This window comes from Enhydra lutris, unplaced genomic scaffold (genome assembly GCF_002288905.1).
Source record: "Enhydra lutris kenyoni isolate GAN:26980312 unplaced genomic scaffold, ASM228890v2 scaffoldscaffold5, whole genome shotgun sequence".
Lineage (NCBI taxonomy): Eukaryota > Metazoa > Chordata > Mammalia > Carnivora > Mustelidae > Enhydra > Enhydra lutris.
The window spans coordinates 36,253,938-36,264,384 of NW_019154089.1; positions in this window are offsets into that span (position 1 = coordinate 36,253,938).

Genomic DNA, 10,447 nt, shown 5'->3' on the forward strand with positions numbered 1-10,447 from the left:
ATGAGGACCCTTGTTGGAGGTGTCTGCAGAAGAGCAATACTTGACAAGAATGAGGGGGAGTCTGTATACTTGTGTTCACATAGTTCTTCATATAGTTCCCACTTGGTTCCTTCACATTTCCTGCCCACCGGATCCTCTTCCTGAATGGCTGACCTGTCTCTGGTGAAAAGATGGGGACCCTCTGGTGAGAACCTCTGTAGGGGAGAGGGCATGCCTAACAGGGATGTGGGAAATTCTTAGCCTGTGTGGACGAATTCTTGGTTTCATTATGAACAGTGAGCTGAGAACACTGACATCAGATGTAAATTGACCATTCAGACCTGGGAAAGGAGGCCTAGGTGTACATCTTTGAGGTTGAGCTACTCTGAGGTTTTCTTATGGAAGATGTCCCAACTGATCCTGATGAAGGTATGAGAAGGACAAATAGGAAAAGGAAAAAAAAAAGATAATTGTGTGAACACACAGAAATTTAGGGAAGAGTGAGTTCTATGTAGTGACAGCTATGGAACTAATGTAGATATAACAAAGATTCATAATTCCTACTTTACAGGCCTCCCATTTGGTTTTCCACTGTCACAAACCTCCAGGCAACCTTGATCTGATGATGGGCTTCTATAAGGATCCCAGTTTAGACTTATCACCTACTGATTTAATACTTCACTTCTTTTTTTTTTTTTTTAAAGATTTTATTTATTTATTTGACAGAGAGAGATCACAAGTAGGCAGAGAGGCAGGCAGAGAGAGACAGAGAGGGAAGCAGGTTCTCCGCTGAGCAGAGAGCCCGATGCGGGACTCGATCCCAGGACCCCGAGATCATGACCCGAGCTGAAGGCAGCGGCTTAACCCACTGAGCCACCCAGGCACCCGATACTTCACTTCTTTTTTGAGCATTTTATTAAAGGAGATGGTCAGTGCAATGAAGCAAGAATAGGAAAATGGGCATGAGGATTAGAAAGGAAATGGTACTATGGACATTGTAGGTTATGGAATTATAAGAAAAGCAAAAATATATTGATTAAGTATTAGAAATAAAGGAGTTTAGTTGCTTTATACAGTTTTAATACTGAAAAATAAACTAATTCTACATACTAGCAGCAGACTGAAAATTTAAAGATACCTTTTACACTAGCATCAAAAATGTGAAACACCTGAAATCTAATGTAGTGTAGGATCTAGGACCACTATATACAAATTATAAAATATTACTGAATAAATTAAGGCTTAAATCAATTGAGAGATTCATCAAGGCTGAAAGCCTCAATATTAAAGATGTCTATTTTCCCTCAAAGTGCTTTATATATTGGGGAGGCAAGGAAAAGAATTAAAATCCAAAGGAATAAGCCTATCATAAACACAGAGTTAGCTTGTTTTATCATTGAGCAGCAATATATACCATATAGCATGCAGGTAACCAGCAACTGGCTACAAATTTCTGTGTGGATTTTTAGCTCTATTATATGGAATTAAAGCTACAGTTGTTATGAATCATCCTACTGTTAGTAAATGGCAGATATTCCATTTTTACCAGTAGTTACAATTCTGTATCAGGCTTATTCTGATAGTCTATTCTTCATAATTTTAATGGTACCTCTTCCTATTGGTTGCCCATGGCACTGGATGTAGCACATGTGATTATTCGTATCCTTTGGCATTACTTAATAAAGATCAATTTCCCACAATATTCAATGCATTTCATATCAAAACCTTTTTTGGGAGGTTTTACAATTTAATTATAAAATCACATGTGGAGATGCTGAAAGGCCAGAATAGCCAAGATACTTTTGAAGAGCAAATTTGGAGAATTTACCAGAATAAGACTTCCCATAAACTAATAATAATTAAGACAATGTGGTATTACAAATGGGTAGTCAAATAGACCAATGGTAAGAGAATCCAGAAACAGACAGTTACCTGTAGGTCTTGAGTTAGGACAAAGGTGGCAATGTAGAATAGTAAGAGAAAAGTGGTACCTCAATAAATGTTTCTGGTTAAGTTATTCATACAGGTAAAACAAAAAATGAAAACTTAAATTACTGCATGCTATTCACAAAATCAGTTCCACCCAAACCAGTGATAGAAGGAAATATATTACAATAAGTATAGATCAGGCAAGAAGAAAGCCACTCAATAGGTTAGAATAAAAACATTGTGAACTAAACTCCAAGAAAGTAAAAAAGGAAGTGAAAAAAAGAAGATAAAAATAGAGAGGGAGAGGCACCTGGGTGGCTCAGTGGGTTAAAGCCTCTGCCTTTGGCTCAGGTCATGATCCCAGGGTCCCAGGATTGAGCTCCACATCGGGCTCTCTGCTCAGCAGGGAGCCTGCTTCCTCCTCTCTCTCTCTGCCTGTCTCTCCACCTACTTGTGATCTCTGTCTGTCAAATAAACAAAATCTTAAAAAAAAAATAGAGGGGGAAAAAAACCCATAAGATAGGAAGGACAAAACAACATTGTTGATGAAAAAGATCATTAATCCCATGGCAAAACAAAGAAAAATAAGCCATACATATCCGTAATAAACAATGAAAGGAAATAGCATCGCTTCAGAATCTACAGATAATTGAAAGATCTTAAAAAGATTTGAATACAACTAAATATTTAAAAAATAATGCCAATTCTACAGTGTCTATTCCAGAAGGGAAGAGCAAGGATCTCAGTCATATATTATGAGGCTAGCATGACCATGATGCTAAAGCCAGTGACATACAGAAAAACAATTGGTGACCAATGTTTCTCTTGAACACAGACCACAGCCATCCTTAACAGAATATCAGCACCAAATTTACCAATATGTCAAAAGAAAGTACATCATAGCCAAGTAGGGTTTAATTCAAGAATGCAAGTTTGGTCCGATATATGAAACCAACTGGTGTACTTCATCATGTCAGTAGCCTAAAAAAAATAAATAAATAAATAACTATATGATCATTTCAATTGATCCAGGAAAATTATTTGACAAAATTCCACATCTACTTAGAACAAAAACTCAGCAAGCTATAAATAAAGAACAGCTTCCTCCTATTGCTACAAGGTGTCTGTAAAAAAAAAATCTAGTCATCATATTTAATGGTGAAAGACTAAATGCCCCCAAGCATTTTTTCTTTTTTCTGAAAGTCAAAGCTGTATGCTTTGTTCTTCCTAGTGAACGCCCTGCTGGTGATCTTAGCTACTGCAGTAGGGAAAACAAAAAAGGAAGTGGTGAGGGAGTAGTGCATACATTTGGGAAAGGAAGAAATAGAATTGTCTCATTTGCAGACAACATGGTCTTTTACACATAAGATCTCAAAAACTACAGAAAACCTAATAGACTTTGTAAGTGGCCTTTGTGGGGAATTTAAGAAATGAGCAAAGGATGAAAAAAAGAGAGAGGCAAACTAAAAAACAGACTCCTAACTGAAAAAATAAACCCAAAGAGGGGTGAGGGGTGGAAATGGGTGAAATGGGTGATGGAGATTAAGGAGGGCACTTGTGATGAGCACCAAGTGATGTATGGAAATGCCGAATCACTATATTGTACACTTGAAACTAATGTTAAACTGTATGTTAACTAACTGGAATTAATAATAATAAAAAAAAAACTTGTTAAAAAGTGGCTCTTGCAAAATATCTAAGTAAATGGAAAGAGACACTGTGTTTATGGATGGAAAGATTCAGTGTTAAAACATTAATTCCCCTCAAATTGATGTGTATATTCAATCTAATCACCCACAAAAAATTCCAGGAGGAATTTTTGTAGAAATTGACAAGCTGACTCAAAAATTTATATGGAAATGCAAAAGACCTAGAATAAACAAAAAACCTTTAGGGAAAAGAAGAAGAGGAAGATTCATATTACCTTATTTCAAGGCTTATAAAGTTAGAATAATCAAGCCTGTGGTATTGGTATAGGAATAGATATGTCAACGGAACAGGATAGAGAGTCTAGAAACCAAACTATGCATATATGGGCAACAGATTTTCAACAAAGTCAAGGTAACTCAATGGACAAATGGTAGTCTTTTCAACAAATAACTGGAATAATTGGAAATCCATATGCAAACAACAACAACAACTTTAATCCATAGTTCACACCATATACAAAAATCAACTTGAAATAGGTCATGGACATACATGTAAAAGTAGAAACTATAAAGTTCTAGAAGGAACAGAAGATTACTGATTTTCGTTATGCAAAGGTTTTTCAGGCAAGACACAAAAAGGCATTAAATTAAAAATTGGTAAATTAGAGTTCATTATAATGATAACTTGTGCTTTAAATGGATTAGAGAGGTTCTAATACTTTCTGCCACAGGAAAATCATGTTTTTCTGAGTTGATGGGACTAAAAATCACAGATTTCTCTAGGAATTCATTCAGTTACCATCCAACACTTATCATGCAAATCTGGATTTGTGAGAGATCTCAGGTAATCCCTGAGAGGGTTATCTGGAATCTTCTCCAGTTTCCTGAAGGACTATACCTCTTTCACTCCACGAGGAGTTTCATAATTTTGTTGACAATAGACTACACACCCGTCATGACTTACACCTTCACCGCATCGATGCATGCCATGTCACCACACCCTCTTCGACTCTTTTCACTGACTAAATAAGACAGCATCTTCATATAAAGGCTGATATCAATATTTTAAAGCAGGAGAGCTATTTTGAAGCACACATTTTGCTATCCTCAAAACAAACAAAAAGGTGTTTTTAACTCCTTTCTTTTATACCTAAAAGAAAATCAAAATATCTAACAAACAAACAAAAGAGCTACTTAGTTTTTGTTCATCAGAAGTCATAACTCAAGCCCAGGTATTCTGATTTCAGAGTCCACACTTAAAACCACTGTGTTGTGCTGCCCATCCTGCTTGGCTCTCTCTTCTCAGTTCTTTGAGCTAGTTCATGATTTGTGATGCCTGCACAAAGGCAGCATATCATTGTCGTCTATTGGGCCAACGTTCATTTTTGACCAAAAAAAAAAAAAAAAGTCTGCACTAAAAAAAAAAGCTAACTTTTTAAATCACTATTTTAAACAAATCAAAATTTTATCTTAACCCTTAAGTTTGGGTGTTCAAAAGGACCTATCCTATGTCCTGGCAATGAGAGCTGATTGGAAACATATAAACATGGAAATCAGGCTGGATTTTTAAATAAGCTAAGAGAATCAGTGCGTAAAGAACATTGGGGAAGCCATTGATGCTGCATATTCAGTGAACCCCCTTAAGCTTGGGCTTTGAAGACTGGACCATATAGAAATATAGTCCTTTGGGAGGTATGTCCTAATTAATGATACTCTTTTTGTTTCAGGGGGTGCCAAAAAATTACCAGCAGACACTGGCTCTGGATTTTGTTGATGTGACCAAGAGGAAGCCTGATCAAATGTCTTATATTGCTTTGAGATTCCTTATCTAAGGAAATCCTTGGTGAGCTCCTGGATATGGCTGTTTGAAGAAGGTCATACCATCCATAATTATACTTGTGAAAGGTAGGCCAAGCCAGTCACTGGAAGGACCATAAGGCATAATATTAAAATATTAAAATATAATATATATAATATTAAAATATAATATTATTACTATAATAGTAAAATATAATATTAAGATATTAAAAATAATATTTTTCATAATAATGAATATATTGTAAGGCTCTCATACTGTACATGAAGTGTTATATTACTTGCAGGTATATTGGGACAAACTAAAAGTATAGAGTAGAAATGTTAAATAAACCACTAAAATAACAAAACAGTTCTCACTTATGGTCCAAAAAAAGGATAAAATGGAATCACAACAAATATACAATTAACCCAACTAAAAGCAGAAAAAGGGAAAAGATAACAAAAAATAGATAGAACACATGGAAAACAAAATTGAGATGATAGGCTTAATTTAACAATGTAAACAATCATATTAACTATAAATGATCTAAACACCAATTAAAAGAATAGGTTGTCATATTGGATAAAAAAGCACAGCCCAACTTTATACTACCTACAAGAAACATGCTTTAAATATAAAAACATAAATAGGTTAAGAGAATGAAAAAAGATATAGCAGGCTAACACAATTAAAAATGAAACTGAAGGAACTATAATAATATTAGACAAAATATATTTCAGAACTAAGAATAATTACAAGGAATAAAGAAAAACACTTCATAATGCTAAAGGAGTCATTAAGAGGATGTAATCCTAAAAGTTTACACACCCAGTAGCTGAACTTCAAAATGTATGAAGCAAAAACTGATAGAACTATAAGGAGAACTAGACAAATTCACAATTGTAGTTGGAAATTTCAGTCCTGTCTCTTAGTAATTAATTGAATAAGGACATAAGCAATCAGCCAGGATATACTAGATAGATTTGAACATCATCACTACCAACCAACTTAACCTATTTAGCATTTGTAGAACATTCCACCCAAAGATGACAGGACATATTCTTTTTTTTTAATATTTTATTTATTTATTTGACAGAGATCACAAGTAGGCAGAGAGGCAGACAGAGAGAGAGAGAGAGAGAGAGAGAGAGAGAAGCAGGCTCCTGGCCGAGCAGAGAGCCCGATGCGGGACTCGATCCCAGGACCCTGAGATCATGACCTGAGCCGAAGGCAGCGGCTTAACCCACTGAGCCACCCAGGCGCCCCAGGACATATTCTTTCTAAGTGCATGCAAAATATTTACCAAGGAAGGTCATATTCAGGGGTCATAAAACAAGTCTTAATAAATTTAAAAGATAAAGTTGTGTTTTCTGAGCACAACAGCACTAAATTAGAAATTAGTAACAAAAGTATCTGGACAATCCCCCAATATTTGGAAATACATCCTTTAAATAATCCACTGATCAAAGAAAAAAATCAAAAGGGAAATAAAGTATTATGAACTGAATGAAAATGAAAATATAACATACCTAAATTTGTGGATTGCCTCTAAAATAGTACTTAGAGGGAAATATGAGGCACTAAATAATTTATTGGAAAGGATGAAAGGCCATAAGTCAATAACTCACTTTCCATCTTAAGAAACTAGAAAAAGGAAAGGAAAAAAAAAACTCATGGTAAACATAAGAAAGGAAACAATCATTCAGAGAAGAAAGCAAATGGAAAAAAAATAGAGAATATATAGTTGACTGTTGAAAATCATGGGGGTCAGAGGTGCCAATCCCCCATGCAGCTGAAAATCTGCAGATAACTTTTGACTCCCCCAAAACTTAACCACTAATAGCCTGCTGTTGACTGAAAACCTTACTGATAACGTAGTCAATTAACACATATTTTTAACACATATTTTGTATATGTATTATATACTGTATTCTTCCAATAAAGTAAGTTAGGGAAAAGGAAATATTATTAAGAAAATCACAAGGAACAGAAAATATAACTAGAGTGCTATACTGCATTCATTGAAAAAAATAAATGTATAAGGAGACCCACACAGTTCAAATCCATGCTGTTAAAGGATCACCTGTAACGGAACACAAAAGCAGGCTTTTTGGGGAGACTGATGTGAGTCACAGTCTCATCAGGATACAAGAGAGAAGACAAATAATCAGAATCAGAATGAGAGAAATGACATAACTACAGGATTTGCAGACATCCAGATAATAATAAGAAAATATTATGGATATCTTAATGCCAGAAAACTTGATAACTTAGATTAAATGGACAATTCCCTCGAAAGATCAAAATACAAAAATCAAATGTACATCCACATACTAACAACAATCATAAAACTGAAATTAAAAAACAGTAATAATAATAGCATAGATATATCTAATAAAATATATGCAAAATCTATACACCAAATACTGTAGAACATTGCTGAAAGAAAAAGAACCAAAATAAATGGAAAACGTATCTGGTAGGTTGGGCAGTAGACTCAAGATATCAATTCTCCTTTAATTGATCTATATATTGACATATATAAGATATGTCAATATCTTAACAGGCAATTTTTGTTCGTTTTTGTAGAATTTGATGGACTGATTCTAAAATTCATATGGAAACATGAAAAACCTAAAATAGCCAAAAAATTATTGAAAAGGAAATATAAATTTGGAGAGCTTACTACACAAGTTCAATACTTTGTGTAAAATTACAAAATTACAGTATGAAGACAGCATGGTACTAGTTTAAAGTTAGTAAGCTATGTATGACCCCACTTCAATAAGGCCGTGGAATAGGCTAAGTTAATCTATTGTATAAGATATCAGAATTGTACATCTGAAACTAATAGATCACTGTATGTTAACCTTACTGGAATTCAAAAAAAAAAAAAAAAAAAGTGACCATAGGGGTTACCTCAGTGAGTAGATTAACTGGGAAGGGACATGAAGGAACATTTCCATTTGATGAAAATGTGCTGGTATGCACAATACCAGTATAATTGGGTATGCATTTCTTAAGACTCATTAGTGACAGTGACAAAGTGTTCTGGAATGTGAGAGGGCCAGAAATGTGGGAGGTGAACCTAATCCTTATCCCCCAAGATCCAATCCAGCAGAACCTTCCTGGCCACTAGATCCCTCCTGGTTCTTTCCATTTTCTACCTACAACCTACAATTTTATTTTCTACCTAAAATTTGGCATATCCTATGTATGTTTATATACACCTTAGAACAAGTTTCTCTTTACTCCCGTCTCTAACCCAGATATTAGTGGTTTCTGTTTCCTCCCTGGACATATAGGCTTGGACCTTACTAATTCCACAGCCTTTGGAGGTCTGCAGACCTCCTGGGACTTTTTACTAATTTCCAGGCTCTATTTTTAAAAATATATTTTTAAGAAATATAATGCACAGAAACTGAAAATATATTCAGCAGGCAGTACAATGAATCTTCACACACTAAATATACTGTAAAACTAGCACCTATATTAAAAGACAGATTTTTTTCTTTCAGGACCTGAAATCCTCCCTTGTGCTCCCTTTCTCACCTCTCCTCTTGTGTGCTGAAGGTGACCCCTACTGAGCATTCTAACATAACCAGTACTTTTGCCAGGCACACTCTTATGCCCTTCATGTATATTTACTCGTCTAATCTTTACAATAACCATAGGATTTAAATATTATTATTGTCCTCATATTACATATGAGGAAACTAGGGAGCATAGGATTTAAGCTATTTGCCAAGATTACACATGTAGTAAATAGCAGAGTCAGTATCTAATCTGGGAACTCTGGCTCCAGGGTCAAGTTCTTTACCACCAAGCTGTGTCATGTAACCTATCCTGCAGGCGGGATCAAGAGTCCACATCAGTGTAATTGGATGTGTTGAAGATTTACCACTTACCTCCATTTAGCACCTAGCCCATGATTTCAAACATACTCTTTTTTAAAAAGATTAACCAGTACTTTTGCCAGGCACACTCTTAAAAAAAAAGATTTATTTATCTGAGAGAGGTAAGGGAGGGACAGAGAGAGAGTGAGAGAGAATCTCCAGTAGACTCCCCGCTGAGCAAGGAGCCCAGTGCAGGGCTCCACGACCCTGAGATCATGACCCAAGTCAAAATGAAGAGTCGAGTGCTTAACCTACTGAGCCACATGGGTGCCCCTCAAACACACTCTTAATTGACACAGTTAGACTTGTGGCTCAGGATACTGTGGGAAACATGAGACTCTGAGAAAGGGACTTGCCGAAGGGTCACAATTGTTAAAGAGCGGACAGATCTGAGCCCTCAATAGACTAGGGTGCATTATTTTCTTCTCCATTTCTCAGAGGACAGGAGCAAACTGAGGCCAAAAGAGGTTGAAGGAGTGATAGTGCCCTGTCTCTAACTTGTCCAGCTCAGCACTCTGCATGTGGTTGTTGCTAAACTCGTATAAAGTCCTACTTAGCCCTGGTGTCTGTACTGAATATTTAGATGAAGCTTGACCATTGGGGAAATCTGGGTTCTTGACAGCATTTATGCAGATAATAGATTTTTCTCCCTGTCCACACAGATACTGCAGAAAGATGAAAGGAGAATTAGGGATATAAAGAAGGCAGAGGGTGAGAAGGACATAGCATCTCTGTGAATTTGGGGATCCAGTAGGAGTGACTTGCGGGCACTTGGCCTGTCTTTATAGCCACAGCCACTTTTGGAAAGGAGTGAACAGTAACTACTTAAGGCTGTGGGGCATTGGGGTTTCCATCAGCACACCTGGACTGACATCCTAGCTCTGCAAGTCACTAGTCGTATATCCTGGATGGATCATTCCATACCTCAGGGTCCTGCTTTCTTCGTTTTTAAAGTAGTGTTGATAGTATGACTGCTCACTAACATGACAGTTGGATTAAATATGGTCATCTGTTATTTACCTTATAGGTGGCACAAAAGATGCCATCAGTACATTTTGTTTCTCTTCCCCATGTCCTGTCTTTGTTGAACTCTCTTCCCTTGATACTGATTTAGGGTAAGTATTGATGACATCTTACTCCCTTGCAAAAGAGAAATGAAGTGAAAAATAATGTTTGTTTTTTTTAAAGACCACTTT